Here is a 25906-nt window from a genome sequence, read left to right as displayed (position 1 = left end):
AAGAGCTCTCCAGGTGGAGATAAAGGGAAAATTGTAATTTAAGCAGAGGGAATGGTATGTACAGAGCACCAAACAGGGAGCCCAGAAACAAATCCAGCATATACTATCAATCGATCATCAGCAAGGATGCAAAGAATGTGCAATGGGGAAAACATAGTCTCTTCAGTAAATGGTGTCAAGAAAACTGATATCCACAAGCAAAAGAATGAATTTAGACCCATATTTTACACATACAAAAAAATCAACTCAAAATGGATTAAACATTTAAATATAAAATTTTAAACTAAAATTCGTAGAAGAGGGGTGCCTGAGTGGCTCAGTTGGTTAAGCGTCCAACCCTGGATATCAGTTCAGATCATGATCTCACAGTTGTGAGATCAGTCTCTACACTGGGCATGGAGTGTACTTAAGATTCTTTCTCTCCCTCTCCCTGTGTCCCCCCCCCCAAAATAAATAAAAATAAAAAATAAAATTCCTAGAATAAAACATAGGGAAAAGCTTTATGATATTGGTCTTGGCTGTGATTTCATGAAATGACACCAAAATCAAGGCAATGAAAGCAAAAATAGACAGGTGGTACCACATCATACTAAAAAGAAAACACACAGCAAAGGAAACAATCAACAGAGTGAAAGGCAACCTACTGAATGAGAGAAAACATAAGGACTTAATTTCCAGAATACACGAAGAACTCCTACAACTCAATAGAAAAAAAAAAAAAAAACAACCTTAATAACCCAATTAAAAAACAGGCTAAAGACTTGAATAGACATTTCTGCAGAGATGCACAAATGGCCAACATATGAAAAGATGCTTCATGTCACTAATCATGAGAGAAATGCAAATCAAAACTACAATGGATATCACCTCACACCTGTGAAGATGGCTATTAATAAAAAATAATAAGTGTTGGTGAGGATGTGGACTAATTGAACCTCTTGTACATTGTTGCTAGGAATGCAAAATGGTAGAGCTGCTATGGAAACATATGGATGTTCCTGAAAAAATTGGAACTAGAACTATATGATCCAGCCAGCTCACTTCTGGTTATTTATCCCAAGGAATTGAAATCAGAATCTTAAAAAAATATTAGCACCGCTATTCATTGTAGCACTATCCACAATAGCGAAAGTGTGGAAATAACCTAAATGTCTGACAGATGAATGGATTAAAAAAAAAAAAAGTATGTATGTACAATGGGATATTATTCAGCCTTAAAAAAGGAAATCCTGTAGTATGTAAGAACAGAGATGAACCTTAAAGACATTATGCTAAGTGAAATAAGCCAGTCACAGAAGGACAAATCTTGTATGATTCCACTTTATATGGGGTATCTAAAATAGTCAAACTCATAGAATCAGAGAGTAGAATGGTGGTGGTTACCAGTGGCTGAGGGGAGGAGAAATGGAAAATTGCTAGTCCATGGGCATAAAGTTTGAATTATGCAAGATTAATAAATTCTAGAGATCTGCCATACAACATCATGCCTGTAGTGAACAATACAGTACTGTACACTTAAAAGTTTAACAATGTAGATTTTATGCTGTGTTATTACCACAATAAAATAATTCTTTTTTAAGAAAAAACAAGCACAGACATGAAAAGGCCTAGCATATTTGAGGAATTTGAAAAGTTTGGTATGAATGAAGCAAAGGGTACTTATGGGAAGTGAAATAGCAAGAAATGAAGTTGATGCAGTACTTTGGGCCAGATTTTCTCTGTACTTATCTGCCTTCCTTTCTAGTTGTGATCTTTTTGAGGAAAGAGACTGTCTTATCAAGTCCTGAAATGCTGGGGCCTAGCATATTGCCAGCCCCACAGAAATGTTTCAATGAATTAGATGAATAAGAAGAGAGACTATCTGTCAATATTATTTTGTAGATTCAGCCACTGAACACCTCACACTCCAGGCTGGAGCAAAATGAAGATCCTAGTTATTATTTTTTTAATGTTTATTTATTTATGTTTGAGAGAGAGAGAGAGAGAGAGCAGAGGAGGGATAGAGAGAGAGTGAGAGAATCACAAGCAGGCTCCACACTGTAACCGACTGAGCCACCGAAGAGCCCCAAGATCCTACTTATTCTTTTATACAACAACAGTTTAAGACTTGTTTCAAACACAAATTAGTTCTTTTTTTTTTTTTTGAAGGCTTTTTTCCTTTATAGTCATGTCATCTTCTCAAAGACTAGATTCTAGCTTTCTTCCAAGTAGTAGGTTTGACTTCAGCCCAGGGACATCTCTAAAGGAGTTTATCTCTTGGTGACACCCTGTATTGATACTCCTCAGGTGGAATTTTTATAGTGGAGGTATGGATCTACAAAGGATGTATTAATATATTACAGAAACCTGTTTTCTCCTGTGTGTTTAATTTCACAGCTAATGCAGGGTTGTTTATCATACATTCTTGAAAAACTAGTCCAAATGGGGATCAAATATTGGGAATGCAGAAAGCATAACTCCAAAACATTAGTGATACAGTATAGCAAAATTAATGGCGTGGGGGGAAGGACGAAGGATAAATCTTTCAAACATGTAAATGAGGATTTACTGTATTTATGTAGTTCTATCTTTAGGGACTTCTAAATCACAAACTCATCATTGGTTAATTATAAGGCAATTAAAATTGTAGTGCAGCGATTGGGTAAATAGTTAATGAAGACTGAATGAAATGAAGAAAGGAAATCTAGTGAAATTAGTGTGTACAATTTGGGGAAAACAAACATACAAATGTTATTCGTTCAGGGCATCAGTCTGAAAGGATACCAATATCCTTCTAGCACTAATTGATAAAATTAACTCTGCAAAGACCAAAGGAGTTCCAGGTCTCACTCTCTCCTTCAAAGCATCCTACACTGGCACGCAGATTTATCTGACTGCTACTTCAATTTTCACTCACTTACAGCATGTGAAATTATTTTGTTGAACCTTGTTTACAATGTATTTACTGGCATCTTAAGAATCTATTAGAACAAACTGGCGTACTCTGTGTGTAGTAACTGTTACTACGCAAAGGTCTGGCTCAGCCAAGGCTCCTGACCAGATCCAGTTGACTAGCTAGTTTTCAAAACCAGCAGAGTGGTTTCTGCAGGGAGAACTGTGCTTGCTTTTGATAATTACCTCAGCTTTATGAAATCAATCTGCCTGAAGGGAAGACCTCATTACAGATCTGACAAGATAGACTCCAGTTTCAATACCAGAACAACTCTCTGTCCTCAGGCTCTGAAATCTGCAATTATTTATTTTATTTAGACAGAGACACCCATAATACAGTGCCTCTGGGCACATTCTCAGGCAAGTATTAAACAGATAACCTAATGGTCAGTGTGTTAGGAACCTACCCTTTTCCTGTCACTCAAGTGGAAAATTGGTCAACAGGAATCGCAGCATGGCCTAGAGCCAGCTCAAAGTAGGCACTGATCAATCACCATCTTTCTAATCCCCCACCCTTAAAGATGTGGAGAGAAGGGTAGTTGCTGTAACTGTTCTCAGGGATAAACTACAGGAAAATAAGACTTTTTCTTCTCCGTTCCTCTGAAGACTGCCAGACTTTATCCTAAGGAAAATGATAAATCACCCATCTACCATCTGTCACTTTGAACTGTTCTATCAAATCAACATTTTTTTTGAACTTTGTTTTCATTGAGGAATGTGATTTTGCTGTGTTTCCCAAGCCTTAAATTGTATGGGAGAAAAGAATCCTGAAGCATTCTTCTTCTTGAAGTTGGAAATATATATTTTGCCTTCCTGCTCACAGAACTCAAGCACCTTAACAGATTTAGTTCAGACTTCTCTGAAATAATTCACCTTTACTAGGCCTGGGAGATGTCAGCCCCACAGGAAAAACACAGGTAACATTCTGAGCATAGGAAAATACGGGTTTGGAGAGAAATAGTCCTTTTCCATTCCAGCTCTAGTGTCACTGTTAGTAGTTTTCTAACAATAAAGCAGCCAGCTGAAACTGAGCACTGATTAAAGCTTTGAGAGGAAGCATTTCAGTTGTAAGGGTAAAGTGTGGTTCTTTCATGTTGGAAAGTTCAAGGTGACAAATATGGTCTCCTCTCCTAAAAATAGCACAAGCAAAGAGCCATCAGTGACTAGTCCCAGCATTATTTATTAATGTTTTACCCTGATGATTGTGTATTATCTGAAAGAAAAAGAGGGTTATAACATGAATGCAAAGCTAACATCCTCTAAGCCGTAAATAGGATGTAGCCTCGGGGCCTAAAGAGCCACACCACTTGAATTTTCTTATTCTGCTTTTGAGGCAAATTCATAGGAACCCTCGATTAGACTAGAAAGGAACTATACACTTATTTAGTGTGTAATATGTGGTAGATCCTAAATATACATTCTCTCATCGAACTTTCCTCACTTCCCTATAAGAAGGGGCATTATCATTCCCACTTTGCAGAAACAATCCCAGAGAAATCAAGTGGCTTATTTATACCTCTTGTAAATGGTACACCTAGTAAGTAGCAGATGTGGGTTTGAATCCAGGTCTTATTGTAGAGCAGCACTGTCCAATAAAATTTGGGGGGTGATGGAAAGAGTCTGTACTGTGCTTACTGATACAGTAGCCACTAGGCGCATATGGCTGTTGAGCACCTGAAATGTGGCTTAGTGATGCTGAAAAACTGAACTTTTCCTTTCATTTCATTTCATCTAGTTTATGTAAACTTAGATTTTAACAGCTATATGGCTACTGTGGCTGATGGCTACTGTGTTGGATAGTACATCTCTAGGGATTGCCTCTTCTTGACTGCAGTTTGTAAAGCAGGGATCTATAACCCAGTATCCATAGAACTATTAAGAAAAGATCCATATATGGAGTTTCTTTTATAGTATTTTCTCATATAAGAGTCTTAGTCTGGGGGAGGACAGTGCTGCCTTTTTCATTGGAGAATGAAGTTATGCATAATCAAGGTTGGGGGTAGAGTGTATGACCATCTACCAGCACTCCCCAAAGAGTCTTCAGGGATCCTGGATTAGAGGGGATACCAAGAATGCTGAAGGAACCCAAATCATACTTCCCTTCATGACAGCCCCAGCAGCAGGTTGGTTAGCATCTGGGGTGGGAAACACAAGTATTGTACCTAAGTTGTAGCAGAGTTCAGATCAATACACATGTCTGGAGTGTTTGTAACATTGTACAAGGCATCATGCCAGGCATCTTGGAGGAAGAGATTTTTTAAATGACTGGGATGGGACACCTGGGTGGCTCAGTCAATGGAACATCTGACTTCAGCTCAGGTCATGATCTCACAGTTTGTGAGTTCAAGCCCCGCCTTGGGCTCTGTGCTGACAGCTCAGAGCCTGGAGCCTGCTTCGGATTCTGCATCTCCTTCTCTCTCTCTGCCCCTCCCCCGCTCGCAGTCTGTATCTCTGTCTCTCAAAAATAAATAAACAAAAAAAAATTTAAATAAAATTACTGGGAGGTAAAGTGTGTAGTAAAGGAGTTTACAACTTAGTGTCAGTGAGTAAGGCAGGAGATAAGGGAGGATAAGAGAAATACTCAGAGAACTATAGCACAAGGCATGCTCTAAAAGGCATATGAAAAATGCAGATGAGAATCTGAGGGGAACCAGAACAGTGTTTTAGAATTTTAAAAAAGCCCAAGTTCCTTGCTGTATTGTTTATTAGCTGCATGGCCTTAGGAAATTTACCTAAATTCTATAAGATTCCCTTTCTTTGTTGTAAAATGGGAATAATTAGAAAAGAAAATGAAAAGATAATGTTTGTAAAAACAGAACACATTCTTAACAGCCAATGAATGGTTGATCCCCTGGTAGCCCTGTTCCATTGCTGTGTATATCATCAATTGGGTGGAAGTGGTTAAGGAAAGGCATCATGAAGGAAATAACATCTGAGATAAACCCTAAGAGAAGGATAGTATAGTATTTTGAAAGTTGGAATTCAAGAAGTTGGTAATGGAGCAATGTGAGCTAAAGGTGTGGAGACAAGGAAATTACTGGAGTGATTCATTGAACACCAGGTAGTCCCATTTTGCTAGAGTGTCAGTCTTTTCTACTCAAAGTGTGATTCCCCACACCAGCAGCGTCAGCATCATCTAAGACTTGTTAGCAAAGCAGATCACAACCCAGACTTATTAAATCAGAATCTGCATTTTTAACAAGATCCCCTGGGAACATGTGTGCACATGAAAGTTCAAAAAGTGTTGGGGTAGAGTACAAGCTGAAGCATAGTGAAAGACAGTGCTCAAAATGGGTGGGGCCTTATTTTGAAGGCCTTGAATGCCTGACCAGTAGTTTAGGGAATCACTAAAAAGTTGCTGAAGGATCACTATCAATAAAAATCTGCCTGTCACCTGTATCACACCTTGAAAGAGTGACATGAATGTAAATTTTTCCCTGGAAGGTTTTGTGTTCACCACCATTCAAGCAAGCTCCTTAGTAGAAAAGGCTTTTGGCCTTTTTCTTTGTCATCACTTTCCCTGTTACCTTCGCTCCCCTATTGATCTTTTACAATTACTGTTGTTTCAGCTAAACCAGTTATACAGAATATTGAACTCATGAAATTGACAAAGTAGGTTTCATTTGTTTGACATGAGCTAAGACCTGGAACTAAGAAATGTTCATTTGTTTTGGCTGCTAGCCACTGTGGCCACAAAGTGATACTGCAGCCCAGGTCTGTTAGACATGGCAAATATTCCCCCAGAAGTAGCAAGTGGAGCAACTCCGTAGTGACAGCTGAAAATATGGAGTCAGAGGTTTTCAGGCCTATGCTGAGGAAGGACGAGAAGCTCCCAGGGATAGATAAATCCTACAAAAGCACCTACCAGCACACTAAGGTCCTAACCATTATCCTAATAACCCCTTGTTTCTCCAAAAGTTTTGAAGTAAAAACTAATTTGGGGACCCTCTACTTCCCCTGATTTCAGACTGAAGTCAGCTGGAAAATAGGATTCAGGTTACAGAAATTTGTTTCATACACAAATTAGCTATAATGTTACTTTTGCCAAAAACGGATACTCTATTTTTTCAATCTAAATGTCTGTCTGGACGTTGCTTCCTTGAATTGAATTTACCAGATTTCTCAGTAGCTAACCATTTTCTTTCAAAGGGAATTAATCCAGAGTATAATTGTGTTTCCTTTTTGCTAAGATTGTACCACCTTAAGTCTATGGCCCGCAGCTGCAAATAAGAAGTGGCAGGGACCCACATGGTCATATTTCCATACCATAACCTGGAGCAATCATTAAAAGTGTTAGATTGCATCATGAAGGTTAGTCCTAATTTGACCTGATAGTGGAAAGCTCTGTAAAGTGAATTGTGACAGTAACTCTAACAGCAGCTGGGCACAAAGAGATCATTGATCTTCTTTCACAAGAGTCAGGAAAATTCTTCAGTGCTCCCCTCAAAGCCCAGGAATCATTTGCATCTGTATGGCAGACATCATTGCCTGTGAACTCACTGAGAAACACACTTCATTCTGAGATGTTTAATTTGCTGGCTCCACTGGGTGAGAAATGTCATTCTCCAAGGACCCCACCCCCACCCTTCCCCCGATATGCATACTTTCGAAAGTGCGTGTTATGAAGTCAGATAATCTGTATTTTGACGTGACATGAAGTAACAGCTGGTCAGCTCTCTAAACCAGTCAACCTGGTTTTAGATGAGATTACGTTACCACATGGACTTAATTGTGATCATAAACTACAGCAATAGCAAAAATCTGTAACACTCATGTTTATTATGTTTTCCTTTATTTATTATCAATTTGTGCTTCCCTTTAGACAAACTGTATATTTTGTGGGGTTAGGCAGTGAGGGGACAAGATGGGAGGAGACATGAATGAGCAAAGTTCAAAGTTTTATTACATTTACCCTCAGGAATAAAAGGGCAAGGACAATGAGAACTATCTAAGACTTTAGAAAATGTCTAACATTGCTCTGTTAAACTGTTCATGGCTCCCTCGTCTATTTTTCTTGCAGTGACTATCAATAGGACGCTTACAAAGTTAGACGTGCCATGAACTCATTTTAGGGACAATAAGCAAGTTAATAGTTGAATAAAATGCATCCTACTTCGTAGGCACATTGGGGGAGATGAAAAAGGAACCCTCAAAATAGAGGAGGCAGGAGTTTTTAAAAAGGCCAGCAAAGCAAGGTGAATCTCTGGGAGCACAGCAAGGAATGGTCCCCAGGCCAAGAAGTACCCCCTGGATTTAGGCTCTATAGATAAGATTCCTGTGTTGCATAAAAGAATGAACTAAATAACCGCAAAAGTTTCCCCCAGTCTAACATTTTCCTAATATCTTTTTAATCTAATGATTTCATCATGTATAGTGGGAAATTAGTAGAACTAGCTTCCATAAGAGATTTAAAGACAAATTCTATAGTTTTGGTGAGAATTACAATATGGTAATTGCTTATATTTTACACTTAAGTCATAATTTCTGCAGGAAGAATCCTTGAAATTAAAGTGGTAGTTTTCTTTTTAGAATTTAAATAGTTTTAATGGGGCTATTTTACTTACAATAGCATTCAGCATGGATCACATATACATGACACAGAAAAGATCTTCTAAGTACCTATTGATTTACTGACTTATTGGCTTTATTTTCTGTTGTCTTAGGGGATGAATAAAAAAAATACAATAAAAGTGGCTAGAAAGCACTGATGTCATAGGATTTTGCTGTCTATATAGCCCTTGTTCTCAACACTACAAATCTTTGGAGACTGTATGGGGTCCCAGAGAATATAAAATGTGGATGCATATTCAATCAATCAACTTACTGAGTGGCATGTCTTTCTCACCTTGATATGAGATCCTTTTCTATAAGAAACAGGCCTGTGATGTTGTGCTTAAATTATCAGGATTGCCACATAATCTGGATCATATATGAGGTGGACACAGAGAAAGTACTTGAAATCTCAGTTTTATGTAGTGCCAAACAAAAATCTGTATGTTAGGAAGAGTAACAAAATACCTAAATCCCTAAAATTATCATCTGGGACTAAATAAACAGTAAAACAATTATAGTCAAATATCTATGACTGAATACTTTTAATTTAGCAGATTCTTTTCCTGGACTCCAACTTCTAGAAAAAGGTAAAGCCAACAATGAAAAGATTCAATGAGGAAAAAAGGTCTATCCTTGAATCAGAGCAAATTCAGACCAGTCTCTGCACATTGCACATCAACAATCTAGAAATTGAAATGGAATAGAAATAGAAATTCAAAATGATGGTAGTGGCAGTTAATATTTATTGAGTATCTGCTATATGCCAGATGTAATGCAGAATCTTCTACATACATAATTTCATTTTAATCATTTTAAAAATCCTATGAGTTAGGCACTGTTATTAGCTTCCTTTTATAGATTATGGCTCTGAAGTTCTGTAAGAACATCTGTAAGAACTCTGAAGTTCTGGAAGTCATCTACTTAATAAGGCAGGGAAATGGACTAATATATTATTCTGTAAAATTATCAAATGCAAAACAAAATAAGGAAAAAAATTTCTGATTAACCATCATTAATCAGAACCTCCTAATCCCTGAGCATTCCTTTTGATCAAGCTTTCACCTTCTTGCAGTATAGTTCTCCAATGATAGAGATGCATTTGAATTCTAATTATTTTAAGTAATGTTGATATAATCAGCATCATAACTTCTAAGTTGTGGCATTAATTCTTGATTATCAGCTATCACGTCTTTACATAGGTTAATGGAATGAGTCACCTACCCCTCCCTGTGGACTATTAATTCATTAATTCAACACTCACTATTTGCCAGGCATGATGATAGGCACCAGGGATACAGTTGTGGGTTGGGAAGAGTATTGGGGGGAAGATCCTCGTTAGAAGAGTTTACAAGCTGAAAAAGGTTGTTTTTTTTAATTCATTTAGAATAAGATAATCATAACTTTAAATATATATTTTTTATCTTGTTAATCTTTGCAACAACCCTGTACAAATGTTATCACTCCATTTTTACACATTATGAAACTAAGAGTAAGGGAGATTACATGAATTGCCAGCTAGTAAAAGACACAGCTTTGGGTTTTAGCCCTGATCGAAACACATGCTGTATCCACTATGCCATTCCATCCCCCATAGAGCTTGTTTTGGTCAGTATAATATTGCAGAAGGAAATACCAAGAAAAGTTTTTCTAACAGTACACTACTCACATTTGACCCTGGGACCACTCAGGTGCAAGAAACCTCTTCATTTGTAAATTGTATAAAAATCTAGTCTTCTTTGAAAATAGTCTTGGCCTTATCTGAATGTTTTTTAATACATTGTTATGTATTTAATACATTGCTATGTATTGATGTTTGTTTCCTTAGTTCTTTCTAATCATGATAGGGATTTAATAGAACATGGATATGATGCAGTGAACAGTTGACTTAAGATACAGAAGTGAGTTTTCATTCCTTCACTTAGTTACTCAGGTGATGTAAAGGAAAAATGTTTGACAAATCCCAGAAGACATTTAATGGAGGTGTGCCAAGTGGAGTCTGATTGCTGAAGAAATGGTATTTGTTATGTGGGCTGAAAACATTAGCCTAGGGATACTTTAACTAAAACCAATAATGTACAGACATTTTGTTAGGATCTTAGCAGTCATTTTACTGAAACTTGATTGACTTTTAGCTGACTGGACTCCAAGCTTTTATTGACCGTTTACAACATTGCCTCAGGAATTGTATAGCTGCTGCCCATTGAAACATTGAGGGTTAAAGAATGAGCCTGGCAGGCCAACCTGATTCCTCTTTTGATAGGATTAGGGAACCAGTGGCTAAAAGGCTTAAGAGAGATCACCTAACTTTGGTCTTTAACAAAGCTTTTGATTCCACATTTCATGAAGTTTTAATTGAAACACTTGAAATTCCAGGTGCTGGTCCCAGATGAGTAAGAAACCCTCTGCTCCTCCCGGGCTGAAGCATGTAAGACCTAGAGAGTAGACAGTGCCTTCTGCCGTTTTAGATGATGCAGCAGCAACTAGTAAAGTAACCATGCTGTGGCATCATTTGGAATGGATAGAAGTAGCACTAGCCAAACCCGGGTCATTACTCCCCAGCACTCCAACTACTAACTAATCTCATTGCAAGTTCTGTATCTTTGTTTCCTTCTCTCATTTGCCATAGAATTGTGGTTTTCTTTTGTAGAAACCTCTGTTATTGTTGGCAGTGACTTTGATGCCAGGATGCTCTAATGATATCTGCATCACCTTGCAGTGAAAGAATGGAAAAATGTCAAGGGACAGTCTGAGGAATACATAACCAAGCTTTTTCAAAGGAACCGTGGGTTTAACCATAGCCACATTTAAAGAAGACCTTACCTCTTTTAAGGAAGGAGGTAGAAGATAATTTTATAGCTTGTGGCCAAAAATGCTAATTTCCCAGAAACGTCAGGGATCTTCTTATAAGACTGAGTGACAGTCTTACAAGACCCTATGTTTTAAATCTGTACTTGTCAACAAAATCTGGAAAAATTACAGAAGGCAACTGGTTTTAAGGAATTCACCTATTATTCCTAGTTTCTTAAGATTTAGAGAGTTTTCCTCTAGTGGCTCATATAATACAATCTAGAGACACCCCAGTCCTTAATGGAGTCTGGATTTTGGCTTTCTTTTTCTTCTTTAGGATTGAACCAGCTGCCCTTTGACCCTGCCAACAACAACGAACCCCTGCAGTTTGGTAGTGCAAGTGGCCCTCTGGTCACAGAAGGCCTCATTGAGAATGGAGGGGAGTCAAGCAAGAAAAGAAAGAGAACAAATGCTCCTTCAGGTAAGCTAGGCAATAATGCACTGTCTTAAGCCAGTGCTATTGAGTCAGCATTTTCCCAGAGCCTAGTATGTGATTGACACTTCGCTGGGATTTGTAGAACCACAGAAATGAGAAAGAGTCCCCTGCCCTCAGTGAACTCACGGTGGGGTAGAGTGGGGGGGAAGCACATACAAGAATAACTAATAATGAGATAGAGTATCATTGGTAATGTGGCTAACTGTGGAAAACAGGGTAAAAAACCCTATGAGAGCACAAATGGGGAAGAGTATAATTCAGCCTTGGGCATTGTGGAACACTTCACAGCAGAAGTGACCTTTGTAGCTGACCCTTGAATGGGTAGGCTTGACACACACACACAAAAAAAAAGATGAGTAAAAAACATTGATTTAAGTAGAAGGATTTCATGAGTGAATGCTTTCACTGTATGTTTTTCTTTGCGTGTCCATGTGGTGGGCTACCCTCACTTTTACCCGTAATGCAGATAACTGCATATATTTGCATCTCCCCACCCCAGCCTTGTTTCCCCCAGTACACAATATGCCCACATGTGTTTTATGCCCTCATAGTTCTCTTAGAACAGGTGACGAGCTGATTACCCTAAACCGTTTATAATAGTCAACTGAGTTTTTATCCTCCCCTGGAATCCTCCTTTACCTTCATGTTCCATTAGCCTATTCTCAGGTTAAATTTCTCCAAAACAAGTGGGGAAGCAACAGGAGAACCAATTCTTAACTGATCATTTGATACTTTAAAATTGTATCTCTTTGTTGCTTGGCTAGTCATTTGAAAACAGTATCCACAGTGTGTAGAAACTGATCTGAGATTGGGGATTAGCCTAATAGACACGTTCACGGTGTTTTGTTTTGTTGTTTTTGTTTTTTTGTTTTTTTTACTATTTTATATTCACCTTGTAACATGGAGCATGTTTACAAACATATAAGATCATATCTGATTCGAAGATTATACGTCCTTTCACTTATAAATCAAGGTATTTGTCAAATACAAATTTGGAAAACAAAAACACAGTAAAACACAGCTCTCTGGAGCTCTCAAGAAGAGTGATTTTTAGACAGCTGTATTTTCTGGAACATTGGAAAAGCATAGTTTATAGCTAAAGAACTGGTGTGAGTTCTAATCCCAGCTCTATTTCTGTTTGTGGCCTGGGGGGGTGGTTCCTTAACCTCTCTGAGTTTCACTTCAATTGTAAAGTAGAAATGGTACTAAAACCCACCTATTAGGATTTAAACACAATTATATAAGGTAAAGTGCTTAGCATGATGTTTGCACACAGTAATCACTTAATAAATGTTGCTATTTTGTTATCACTATTATTATATGATAATATTATGAACTTTACCTGTTTGAGTATCAACACATTTCACATTTTTAGGTTAACCATTATGGATACAAATTGCATGTGTGTGTGTGTGTGTGTGTGTGTGTGTGTGTGTGTGTGTAAATGTATCTGCCTTTTTAAGGAATGTATTCAACTCTGATCATTTATAGGCATAATTCCAGATATTAGTTATTGTACTGCACTATAACACTCTATTACAGTTTTCAGGGTTTACTAAGGAATATAGGCCTTTTATCTCTACAGTAAAATGTCCTACAGTCTGGTAGCTTTTTAGTTATTACAGCCATATTTTATACATGTCCTGTCTCCTTTCTGCAGTCTGCAGTCACTTCTGGTTTCTCTCAGTGTCCCTTCATGCAGCAGCCCTTTTTCTCCTTCTAATCAGTTACAAACACTAAAAAACAAAAAACCCAGGGGCACCTGGGTAGCTCAGTTGGTTGAGTATACAACTCCTGCTCAGGTTATGATCTCACAGTTTGTAAGTTAAAGCCCCACGTGGGGCTCGCTGCTGTCAGCGCAGAGCCTGCTTCAGATCCTCTGTCCTCCCCCTCTCTCTGGCCCTCCCCTGCTTGCAGTCTATCAAAAATACATTTAAAAAATAATAAAACATTAAAAAAAAAAAGCCAGCCATTTCCAAGTTGGTATGTCAGATCCGTATGTTAAATCAGCTATAAGAGAACCTGGTATGGAAAGAGTTAAAGGATTTAGGGCATCAACTTTAGGAAATCTATTTTGGCTGCTCTGAGGCCTTTTTTGATCACTTATTAGTTTTTCCACTGTGTTCTTAATAAGTGATGTGCTAGTTTAGAGTAATACCTCCTGAACTGTAGTTAATTCATGAGAGTGGGGAAAGGGGTATGAATTCATTGGAATTGTGAAGTAACTTTAAAGAATTGCAGTTTTATTTCTAATGAGCATATTCAGTGAGAGCAAAGTAACCGTTGCAGATACAGGATTTTAGCAATAGATTATACTAATCTACAATTAGCAGAATCAATTTGCATTCAAATAATGAATATGCTGAGGTTCTTAAAAAAAAAGACTATTTTCTTTAGATAGGTGAAATAGGCCCTGGCAGGCTAAATTAGCTCTCTTGCAATCTTTTTCACACTGTTTGCTTAGTGAACCCTTTCTTTGTAAGTAGTACCCTTTCTTTGTGACTCCAGCCCAGGTTAAATTGCCACAAATTCCAAAAATGTGAAGTCCAAATTAATGAGGTTTTACTATATGGGGAAGCTCTTATAATTGCTCAGCTGGCAACCTTACAGCATTATAAATGGGTAGATTGCTTTGTAATTGTATTTTCGTCCTTTGTCACTGTTCCCTGCATCTCAGCAAGGAGGAAGGCTAGGGTTGGAAGTCCTTAACAGAACTACCAGTCATTTCAGTCCTAAGCTGAGCTACACATCCAGATATTATATCACTGAACCATGTGACCCCTTTGAATCAAAGCCATCTTTCTCACTCTCCTGTCACTGCAAATAAGGAGGGGTCTTTGACTGCAGTTCTAGTTCCTCACTACACATTCTGGTTTTCTTCCTTTCCCATCCCTCTTATTTCATCCTTTTCTACAATTTGCCTCTCTCCTTTTATACTAAAATTGATTTCTTAAAGGTCACAAGTGACCTCCAAATTGTCAAAGTCCCTGGCCTTTTGGCTGGTCTCAACCACTTTGACCTGTTTTGTTCATTTGATGCTGTTAACAACCTTCCCTACCTTGAATTCTCTCTACTTCTGCTTTCCTTGGCAATGCACTTTACAGATTCCTCATCCTTTTCTGTCTCCTTCAAGCATTCTTTCTCCTTTCTGTCCCTACCTCCACTTTTGGTCAGCATCCACATTTATAGGTGAAGAAATAAAGGTTTGATAAACTAACCTAAGGATGAACACCTAGCAAGTGGTTTAGGCAGGCCTCTAACTCCAAAGCCTCTCTCCAACTCTTATGCCACAGTTATGCCTGTAGATATTAGGAATCCGGACCCATTACTAAAATATATGTTAAACATTGGTGGCACACTAAGGAAATCTGTGTTTGTGTGAGAGTAAGGTGAGCAGATTTGATCATTTCTAGGATCCCTCTAAACTCTGAGATCCCATGGTCTCTTCAGCTTTTCTTTCCCTGCTACTCTATAAAACAAGTCTTCTAGTTCAGCCAAGGTAATCTACTACAAGACCAGCATTGCACCCACCTACTTAGTACCTTGCTCATGCCATTTTTTTTATCTAGTGTGCTCTATCTCCTTTAACTTGTCAAAATCCTGTCAACTAAAAGTACCTGCTACAAATCCAACCGTCTCCAGTAGGCTTTCTGGATCATCAGTTAGAATTGCTCATTTGTACCTGTGAAACCCCTTGGTGCTCATATTCATATGACTCATTTGACACTGGTTATAGATTACCTTGTTGTTATCTGTTCATGTAAATATGTCTTAGCCTTTTAACTCAGTCATTAACCCATTATTGGAAGGGCCCCTGACTCCTGCTAAAATGGCTTTTAGCAAAGATACAGTGTCTTGCACACAATAGATGCTCAAGAAATATTTATTGATTGATCATGTATCTGGATGAATAATTGCTTTACCCTGGCCTTAATATTTTCTATTATTCTCTTATCACTGCCAGAGTAGAGCTGTGTATAAAACTGGGCACTTTTGGGGTGCCTGGGTGGCTCAGTTGGTTAAGTATCCAACTCTTGGTTTCAGCTCAGGTCATGCATATATCATGGTTTGTGAGATCCAGCCCTGCATCAGGCTCTGCTCTGAGTGTGGAGCCTGCATAAAAGTCTCTCCCTTGCTCCCCCCACCGTGTGTGTGTGTGTGTGTGTGTGTGTGTGTGTGTGTGTGCACGCACACTGTGTCTCTCTCAATAAATAAATAAATTTAAAAAAATAAAATAAAACTGGACACTTGGTATCTCATGTTGATCAATTGACTTCCTCACTTGACCCTAAAGGTCAAACTCCAAACATTTGTAAGATTATATCCTTAGATAAGCCACACATCAGATCCAGGTGCTTGTGAAAAGAATGCCTGGCCCTAATGGAATCCTTGCCTCTTTACCAGGTGAAATTTCATGAGTGCACAAGGAAAACTCAGAGGTAGAGTTTGGATGTCCTGTCCCAACTCCTCAGTGAAGTAGATCAGTAATCTGGATTAGATAACACTGCAGTATTTGACCACAAACCCTTCCTTTGTAGATCTGGCTGCTTTGCAGCTTTTATCTTAAGGCGATCTCAGCATTCTTTAGAGTGTGTTTGCTCTCAAATTTTACCTTTTCCTTATAGAAATGTTTCCTCAGTAATGGTGCAGTAGCACAAATTTTCTGAAATTGCAGTGAGTCCACTTATTCAGATGACACTTCATGGCTCAAGAGTAGAAGATTGTTAAAACCTCATCAAATTATAATGATTGTCCAGAAGATGCCAACTGCCTTCTTGTTTGATATCCACCTGGACTTGTAGAAGCAGAGATACCAATCCTCTTCTCTTACTCTAAAGTGGAAGAATCCATGAGTCAATAAGGCCATCAGATGATCACTAAAATTGAATGCATTCTTTTAAGCAACCTCATGACACATTAGTATTCAAAAGAAAATGTCAGCTCTCTGGAAGAGTAGGCAACTAACCTGGGGATAATTATGATACCAGAGTGATGATGCAGATGTGGACATACTCCTGTTTCCATTGTCTTCTCTCATAGACCTGTACTGAAAGATAGGTTTGCACTTAAATACATGATGCCCAGTACTGAGTAGTATTATTCTCAAAGTTCATGTGAGTGATGAATAGCTCAGTATGGAAAGAGGCATCCTCAACCATTTTCCATTTGCAATAACGTCTGAATCCCAACTCCAAGAGTTAAAGATCTCCAGGAAGACCCTTATGTTCAATAATAATTTGCATCAGTATGGCAATTCTTTCTTTCCTTGATATATTTTCATATTTGTTTCATTTTAGAGATGAAGTGCTAATAACCAGAGAGGAGAAATGATTTTGACTAAGGTGGACTAGCATCTCCAGGAATGTTATGATAAGGACCTCCAGATAGTATCTAAACTTGATCATAGACCCCTAACTCATTTTCCAAGTATTCCTTTAGAATTTCTGGAAGTCAAAGTGAGACTTGACAATAAAGACAGTGAAGAGTTCTAGCACTGCCAAGGCGAGATTAATAGGATGAAGTGGGCCTGTACAGCACCAAGTCAGACATAAGGAAGAATTATATTGGAATGAATGGTTACGGGGAAGTTGTGTAAGCCTGTTTGAGAGAGAAATATAAAAGTGAGATAAGCACTCATCTGTTTGGGAGTACTTTTGTTTCCTTTCCTACCTAGAAGAGGGGCGATGAACCAGAAAACTTTTCTATGACACTTAACAGCCTTTTGATTTACCTCAGACTCACACGGCTGAGACTTTTATTTCATATGTACTTTGAAGTCCACAAATGAAAGCATTGATTGTTTTTAAAGAGAGAAAATGCCACCATTTTATATCTTCGTGTTTGGTATTTCTAGCATGTCAGCTGAATTATTATATTTCCAAAAGCAAGAAGAGCCTATTATTCCTTCAAATGGAATTAAAATAAGAAAAAAAAAGACTAACAACCCTACTCAGTTTCTTTAGTCCATTGGACATTTTTATCTGATTACAACTTCAAGAAATAAAACCATATGTTGATAACTAGATGATCCCAAAAGTAAGCTGACTTCTTTCTCATATTGATAGAAACTCATTGTGAAATGTTTATCTTCATGGATTGTCACGGGGACGGGAGATTGAAGGTGGTACAAAAGAGGCAGAATAGAAAAACGCAAATATATCTGTCTTAAGTTGACCCCACCATGAGAATGGCTTTGGAATGATTTTGTGACTTTATTGTATCTAAGCTTTTAGTACTTCTCTTGGCAGACACCAAGTGTGAGTCAGCCTCATGTGTTGGTAATAGAAGGGCTATTGCCGGATGTTGACTCACAGCATTTTAGAGTTGGAGGCAACCTTGCCTAACTCCATCATTTTCACAAAGGAAGAAGCAGAGACCTAGAGAAGAGGCATATCTAATGTCACAGAGTGGGGTGCCTGGGTGGCTCAGTCGGTTGATCATCGAACTCTTGGTTTCAACTCAGGTCATGATCTCACAGTTTGTAAATTCGAGCCCTGCATAGGGCTCTGTGCTGGCAGTGTGAGGCCTGCTTGGGATTCTCTCTCTCTCCCTCTCTCTCTGCCCCTCCACCACTTGCACTGTCTCTGTCTCTCTCAAAATAAATAAATAAACTCAAAATAAAATAAAGTCATATGGTTAATTAGTGGCAGAACCAGAACTACCAGAGCCATATAATCATTTCAAACTGGTTAGGACTGTGGCATGCAGTTGATTCATCTGTACTGCAGAAAGCGCGTGTATAACCTTAGAGGAGCTGGCTACCCCCATGCTAATAGTATTATGGGATTTGTAGCAAGCTAACCCAGTGGTATATGACATCCCATATTTATTCTACCTGCTACACAGGGGAGGGCCCTTTGATCTCAAGCTACAAAAGAAGTTTGAGACTGGGAAACACCTATGAGGAAATTGCCTCTGTAGAGCTGGACTCTAGCAGCTCAGAAAATCATAGAATAAGATCTTTGTGACCTTTGCTTACTTGGCAGGGGACAGTTTGTGTCCCCTATCCCAGCCCACCCTTATGGAAACTCTATCCAAATGGGAAAAAAATGTATAATATTTATCTATGATTTAAACATTGTTATATAGTTTTTTCTGAAGTATCTCTTTCAATATCTTGATTTCAAGGATCTCTTTCAATATCTTGATTTCAAGGTAAGGACTTATCTGAAAAAAGTCAGTTTTACATCAGTATAGCTCAATTTCAGAGTAAGAGGATTCTTAAGATTTGAGGAGGTTGTTTTCCTCTCCTGTTAGAATGGTAACATTACCAAAGCAACTGTCCTTGATCCTGGGGTCTGTATGGGCCTCCTTGGCCTTAATAACAGAAAGGAACATTCTCAGGCATGTAGTGAAAAGAATACTAAAGATTGTAATTTTAGTACTGGGCATGCCACTTAGTAGTATTTTGATCCTGGGTAAATCACAGAAGCCTTTTCTTTTAAACCTCACTTTCCACATCTGTTAAATGAAAGTATTTTGAAAACTGTCAGATTTTTACTTCTTTTACTTTTATAGTTACTGCTTCTGCTTGTTACGGTTTGAGAGTGTGAGGGCTTTTCTCCTTCCAGTTCTGAATCAAACTGAAAACAAACACAGAAAGGCGTGTGAGGAATAAAATGTTGTATCAGCTTTATTATAAGTAAAACTGGATGAAGAACATGGCTTAAGCCTAAGGCCTATTGAGGCTCCCTACCATCTCCAACTCCAAATGTATGCTTTGATATCCGCCTATGGGGCAGATTGAATCCGCAGAGCAGATTACTTCCCCAGCCACTGTCATTGAGAGTGATGGCCTATGTCACAATTCAGTGGAAGCTACAAATTAAGAACAAGGTGGGTCTGTGGGCATGCCACTGGAAAACAGCACCTGTGCCCTAACTAAGCTCTGCTCGGTTTATAAGAGATAGAAGATCATCTTAACACAAGGGCATTTTGTCCTGAGAGCCAGGATGGAAAAGTTGAGCCCTACATGAGCACTTATTTTTATTCTAATCTTAGTAATCAAATAAATTAACTCTCCTGTGCCAAGGAACAAGTAGGCATGGGTGAAAGCCCCGGGAAGTTTCTTTAGTACTCCTGTCTGTCCTCTCTCACAAATTGAATGGTTCCCTCCTTGCCACAGAATGGTGGCAAATAGGACAAGAGCCCCCACGATCCCAAAGTTGCTGTTCATTTGAAGATTAACATGAGTTTTGATTTTTCTAAGTCCTATCATTAGAATTTTTTTAAGCCAAGGGAAACTAGCAATGAGAATTCACTGTGTGCTACAAAGAAATAGGGTTGTTTTCCTACAGGTGTTACATTTAGAGTTTTACTTTTCCATATATTAAATCAAGACAAATTCTAGATGGAACTCAACCTTCTATTATTTGAATTAGCCTCAAAGTAGTACCTCACAGTGAAAAGATTTCATTTTCGTGAATTTCAAACACAGAATACCTCTGCCACCATGTCAGCATGGCCATTCACATGGGGTTGCAAACTCTACAGGTCTTCCTTTCCCTTCTGTGACCCCAAAGTATAATAATTAAAATACCTTATTACTACTACCACTTCTAGCTAATACTAGAACATCTACTTCATGCCAGACACCGTTCTAAATATTCCAAATGTGTCACCTTATTTAATTCTCACAGAAACTCTAGGATTATCCTCATTTTACTGATAAGGAAACTTAAATGGAGAGAAGCTAAGCAATTTGTCCAAATAGTAAATACAGGAGGTAAGTTCCAAACCCAGGCAAAGTCGCTCCAGAATCAGTGTCCAGAATAAACTGAATCAGAATGGAAATGGGGGCGAGGGCCAGCCTCAGTGTTATTCATTTAAATCAGAATTGGTTTATCTGATGACTAAGAATAAATATAAGTGCTTATTCAGGACTTAACTTCTACATTCTGCCTCTCAGGTCAAAATGCCCCCCGAGTTAAGATTACCTTCTGTCTCTAATAAAGTGAACAGAGCTTCCTCAGGGTACAGAGCACACCCCAAATGATTCCACTTGTGTAGCCAGGCTTAAGAACCAATGTAGCTACTCATCCTGCATCACAGTAACTAGGTGTTCCTGAACCGCTGTGGTTCAGAATGTTGGACGCTTGTAGTATTCCATGACAAAGTATGTCTAGAGTCTTCTGCCAAGAACGGAAATGACAGGAAAGCAATAGACCAAAAGGTGGCAAATAAAGTGATTGTGTAAATGTTGACTAGGTATTGCAACACAGAAAGAATAGACTGCCTAATTTGCAATTTTCTTTTTCTGCTCTACTTCCTGACATGCATTTATTATCTATGGAAATAAAAATCCATGAAATTCTCTCTTGTAATGGGGTAGGAGACAGTTTTGATTTTTTCCCATCATCAATTTCCTTGATAATGTGAGCTATTCCATTTAAGCCATGTAGGTTACAGTATCTCACATTGAGCAACTGCTTGTGTTACAGAATTAATCTTAAAATATTTTGCTTTTTCTACATTTGAATTTTAAGCAAAAGCAACTTTCACATGCAAGCTGTTTTATGGAATGTGGTGAGTGAGGGGGCTGATGAGAGTGGCACAGAAAGCCATTATAGATATGTACAACTGCTGAGATGGGATATACTATTTTGGGACGGTGGGCAGGTTTCAGCATGTGGCATTCCCAAGCTACAATCACTTTTTCCTGTATATCTGATTCAGTGACAACAGTACAGGAGTAGCAAATTGTATTAAATATTGAATATATGCCAATGGCTATAAACAAGTGCTTTACATATATAACCTCGAGAAAACTTCACAGCAAATCTGTAAAATAAATATCATTTTCTCCTTTGTTTATAGATATGAAAACTGAAACTCAATAAAGTGAGGAAAACTTCCCAGGTTGCAGCTGTCAGTAGTAGAACAGGACTTAAAAAGAAGGGGACAAGGGGCACCTGGGTGGCTCATCAGTTAAGTGTCTGACTCTTGATTTGGGCTCAGGTCATGATCTCACAGTTTGCGGGATTGAGCCCCATGTCGGGCTCTGCACTGACAGTGTGGGACCTACTTGGGATTCTCTCTTTCCCCCTCTCTCTCTGTCCTTCCCCCTCTCATGCTCGCTCTCTCTCTTCCTGTCTCTCTCTCTCAAAATAAATAAACTTAAAAAAATAAAAAGAAGGGAACAGAGTAACATAATTGTTAATAGCACACACTTATATTCCTGGCTTTGACCTTTGGCAAGTTATGGCAGCTCTTTGAGCCTCAGTTTTCTCACCTATAAAATAGAAATAATAATACAAAGTATACAGGTTGTTTTGGGATTAAGTGAGAAATTGAATAAATAGTGCTTAGTACATGGTGGTCTTTTGTTCAGTCAATATTTATTTAGTCTTAATAAGTATGAAGCATTGTGGGAGGCATTAAGAGAACAGCTGTGAATAATACTGGCTCAGATCCTGGCCTGTGACCCTCACAGGCTAGTGAGGAAGATAGTCATTAAGCAAATAACTATACAACTAATTATTTGCAATTATGCTGAGTGCTATGAAAGAGTGGCTGCTTACAGCGAACACTCAGTAAATAAGAACAAATATTTACTGAGTGGCTTTTATATGCTGGGCCTTATTCCAGGTAGAGAACTGTGTGCAAGTACACAATTGGATGAAGAGTGGAGACATTTTCATGGAATTTTATTTCAGATCAGGGTTGATGTTAACAAAGACGTCTTTGCTCCTTTAGTCAATCCAGGAAGTAGGAGAAAGGAGGTAAAATTTCAGAAGATGCTTGGTTGTGTTCACTGAGAAGGGAAGATACCAAGTTGAGAATATGTCATCTTTCCCCAAAATTAGTTCCTGGGGATCATGCAACTTGTTTAATGTCAAGGGCATTCCCAGGACGAGTGGCCTTTGTATCTGGCAAGATACAGCTTTTAAGAGGCTTGTGTGACAAGCCACAGGGACCAGGCTCTCCACCTGAGATGAATGCTAAATGCTGATTTGCCTCAGAACTTGGCATAAAGTCTGAGCAGGAAACAAGTAAGTCATAACTACGTACTGTTTTCAAATGCTGATTTAAATCTCATCTCATACAAATAGAGTGGTTCTACTGGCAAGCTATTTTCTAATCTGTTCTTTTTTATTCCTCTCCATAATTACCCTGATCTAGGAGGAACAGCCTGAAAAACATTGACTAATGCATACTAAATTATCTCAGCAGGGTAACCACAAGACTTCAGCTTCTCTTGATTTTATGCCAGATCTCTGTTAAGCAGTTATTACCAATGTTAAGTGTGTGCAGAGGGGCCTACAGATCTTCCAGGCTGGAGATTGCCGTCAATAAAGACTGTTGTCCTTTGCCATGAGGTGCCACTCTTTCTGTGGCATGAAGTGCAAAGATACCTTTTACCTTTTGTCCTCCTGTCAAACAGCTGGTCAGTTGGAGAACTTTGTGTTGAAGCTCAGGCTGCCCAGAAGTGTTCTCTATGTTTATTGGAATGAGTCAGATAAAAGTATCTAAGGAACTTGACTCTCTGCCTTTAACTCTGGAACCCTAGCTAATGAAGTTAAGTGTGACTTGGAACTTAACACATCAGTAGCTGAAACTCTTTTCTACGTAACTCTGTGAAGAAGGTCCCAATATTAGTCTCATTTTACACATCAGGTAGTGGAGAATCAGAGGCTCAATGGCTTGCCCAAGATTAAATAGCCAGTAAGCTATTCAGACCCAGGTTTTAGATGATGGGTCCTGTGCACTTTGCAGCATGTCCCACACTGCTTTCTAAGATTTCTGAAGAAGGCACTGACATGATCTGAGCTGTACTTCCAAAAGATACTCCAACCAAAGTGTTTTTATTGTGGATTATAAAGGGGCAGAACTAGAGCTGGACAGACAGGTTGGAAGAGTTTTGAAATAGCCCTGGAAAGTGAAGTATGTGCAGTTTAGAGTCAACTTAAAAAGATCTGAAAATCACTGGGCCCAGTTCTCGATATTATTAGCCAAATATGATTACCCCGCTTTTACAAGTGAGTCAACTTCAATTCAGCCCAAGTGACTTGCACAAGGTCTCAAACTAGTTTGGGCAGAAAAGAGCTGGAACTCCGAACTTCTTCCTAGTACAGTCCTCTCTCCACTAAAGGTATGGGGTCTCCCAAATCTTGTTTGTTTGTTTTTAAAAAATATTTTATCGAAGTACATAAAAATGCAAAATTATACATATCAAACAATGAACTTTCACAAACAGGACACTTGTATAACCAGCACCTAAAACAAGGCACAGATGATTTCGGGCACCACAAAGATTCTGATGCCCTTTTCCAGGCATTTACTTCCTCACCAAGGATAACATCTGCCCTGGTTTTCTCTCTTTTTAGTAACTGCTTGTTGGGTCATGTCTGAGATTGGAAACTTTACTATTGGAATCTTCCTGTTTATGGATATTTAAATTACTCCTATCTTTTGGCTGTCATAAACAGTGCTGTAAGGAACATCCACAAATGTTTCTCTGTACACGTGAGCAGGTATTACTCTAGAATAAAGTTGAAAGAGTAGGATTGCAGAGTTGGAGTGTTAAGGGCTTTGTACATTGTTTTTAATTTATTTTTTTATTGAAGTAAAGTTGACATGCAATGCTACATAGTTTCAGGTACAACATAGTGATTCCACAACTCTATACATTACGCTGTGCTCACCATACAACGCTATTAGTGTCATTGAGTATATTCCCTATGTTGTACCTTTCATCCCTGTGACTCATTCCAGAGCTCGAAGCCCATGCCTTCCATTCCCCTTTACCCATTTTGCCCATCCCCCTACGGCTTCCCCTCTGGCAACTACTGGTTTGTTCTCTGTATTTATGGATCTGTTTCTGCTTTTTTTGTTTGTCCATTTGTTTTGTTTTGTTTTGTTTTAGATTCCACATGAAATCATATATTTGCCTTTCTCTGACTTATTTCACTTAGTATAATACCCCCTCTATGTCCATCCATGTTTTTACAAGTGGCAACTTTTCATTCTTTTTTGTGGCTGAGTCAATATTTCACCCTGTGTGTGTGTGTGTGTGTGTGTGTGTGTGTGTGTGCACGTGCGCGCGCACCACATGTTCTTTATCCATTCATGTATCATTGAACAGTTAGGTTGCTTCCATATCTTGGCTATTGTAAATAATGTTACAATACATGAGGGTGCATATATCTTTCCAATTAGGGTTTTCTTTCTCTTTGGGTAAATGCTCAATAGTGGAATTACTGGACCATATGGTATTTCTATTTTTAATTTTCTGAGGAATCTCCATACTGTTTTCCACAGTGGCTGCACCAATTTACATTCCCACCAACAATGCAGGAGGGTTCCCTTTTATCCACATCCTCACCAATATTTGTTCTTTCTTGTCTTTTCATACTAGCCATTGTGACTGGTATGAAGTGATATCTCATTGGAGTTTAGATTTGCATTTCCCTGATGATGAGTGATGTTGAGCATCTTTTCATGTGTTTGTTGGTGTCTAATCAAGTCCTCTGCCTGTTGTGTAATCATATTGTGTTTTGGGGAGGTATTTTTGGTATTAAGTTATATAAATTATTTATATATTTTGGGTTTTATACATTTTGATGGCTGATTCTATCATGACTTCTACAAAGACTTCACCAAGTCATCATCCCAACCGAGATGTTGAAAGAGCCATTTCCTCTCTTCTTGCCAGTACACATTATCAATCCTATGACTTTTTGTCCCATGAGATGGGTGAAAACTTATAACCCCTTTTGCTTTAATTTGCATTTCTCTAATGAGTAATGAGTTTAAGCATCATTTTCAAATTTACTAATCCAATGTGTTTCTTTTATAAATCATTTCTGATATCTTCTGCTCATCTTTCTACTGTTGTTTGCCTTTTAATTTTCAGCATGTAAGTGTTCTTTTATGTCGTAGAAATTAATCTTTTTTCTGTTTATTATGTTGCAAATGTTTTCCCATGTATTTTAACATTGTTTATGTTCTGTTCTTTCAAATAAAACCTATTTTATATAGTTATTTCCTTCTTGTAGATTCTGTTGTCTGTGCTGTAAATATGGAAAACCACATATTCTAGATTTTTCAGAGCAGCGTCAGTGTTATATGTTCCAACCCGTTGTCCCCAAAAGTACAAGTACATATGTCAAAACATGGTTTCGCAATTATAAAGTCTGA

The 25906-nt window shown here is 38.3% G+C and overlaps 1 protein-coding gene across 9 annotated transcripts in view; it reads left to right on the top strand.

Annotated features, from left to right (window-relative positions):
• Positions 1–25906, top strand: part of ENOX2 (ecto-NOX disulfide-thiol exchanger 2) — a 256913-nt gene that overhangs the window by 91202 nt on the left and 139805 nt on the right. For 7 of the 9 annotated variants that reach the window (XM_053201692.1, XM_027054214.2, XM_027054209.2 and 4 more), the window contains one exon: positions 11609–11752. The exons of the other annotated variants lie outside the window; for them this stretch is intronic. The gene's annotated coding sequence lies outside the window, so the exon portion shown is untranslated. The remainder of the gene's footprint in view (positions 1–11608; positions 11753–25906) is intronic. 9 annotated transcript variants of the gene reach the window in all.

This window comes from Acinonyx jubatus, chromosome X (assembly GCF_027475565.1).
Source record: "Acinonyx jubatus isolate Ajub_Pintada_27869175 chromosome X, VMU_Ajub_asm_v1.0, whole genome shotgun sequence".
In the NCBI taxonomy this organism is placed as follows: Eukaryota; Metazoa; Chordata; class Mammalia; order Carnivora; family Felidae; genus Acinonyx; species Acinonyx jubatus.
This window is presented reverse-complemented; position numbering and strand designations above follow the sequence as displayed.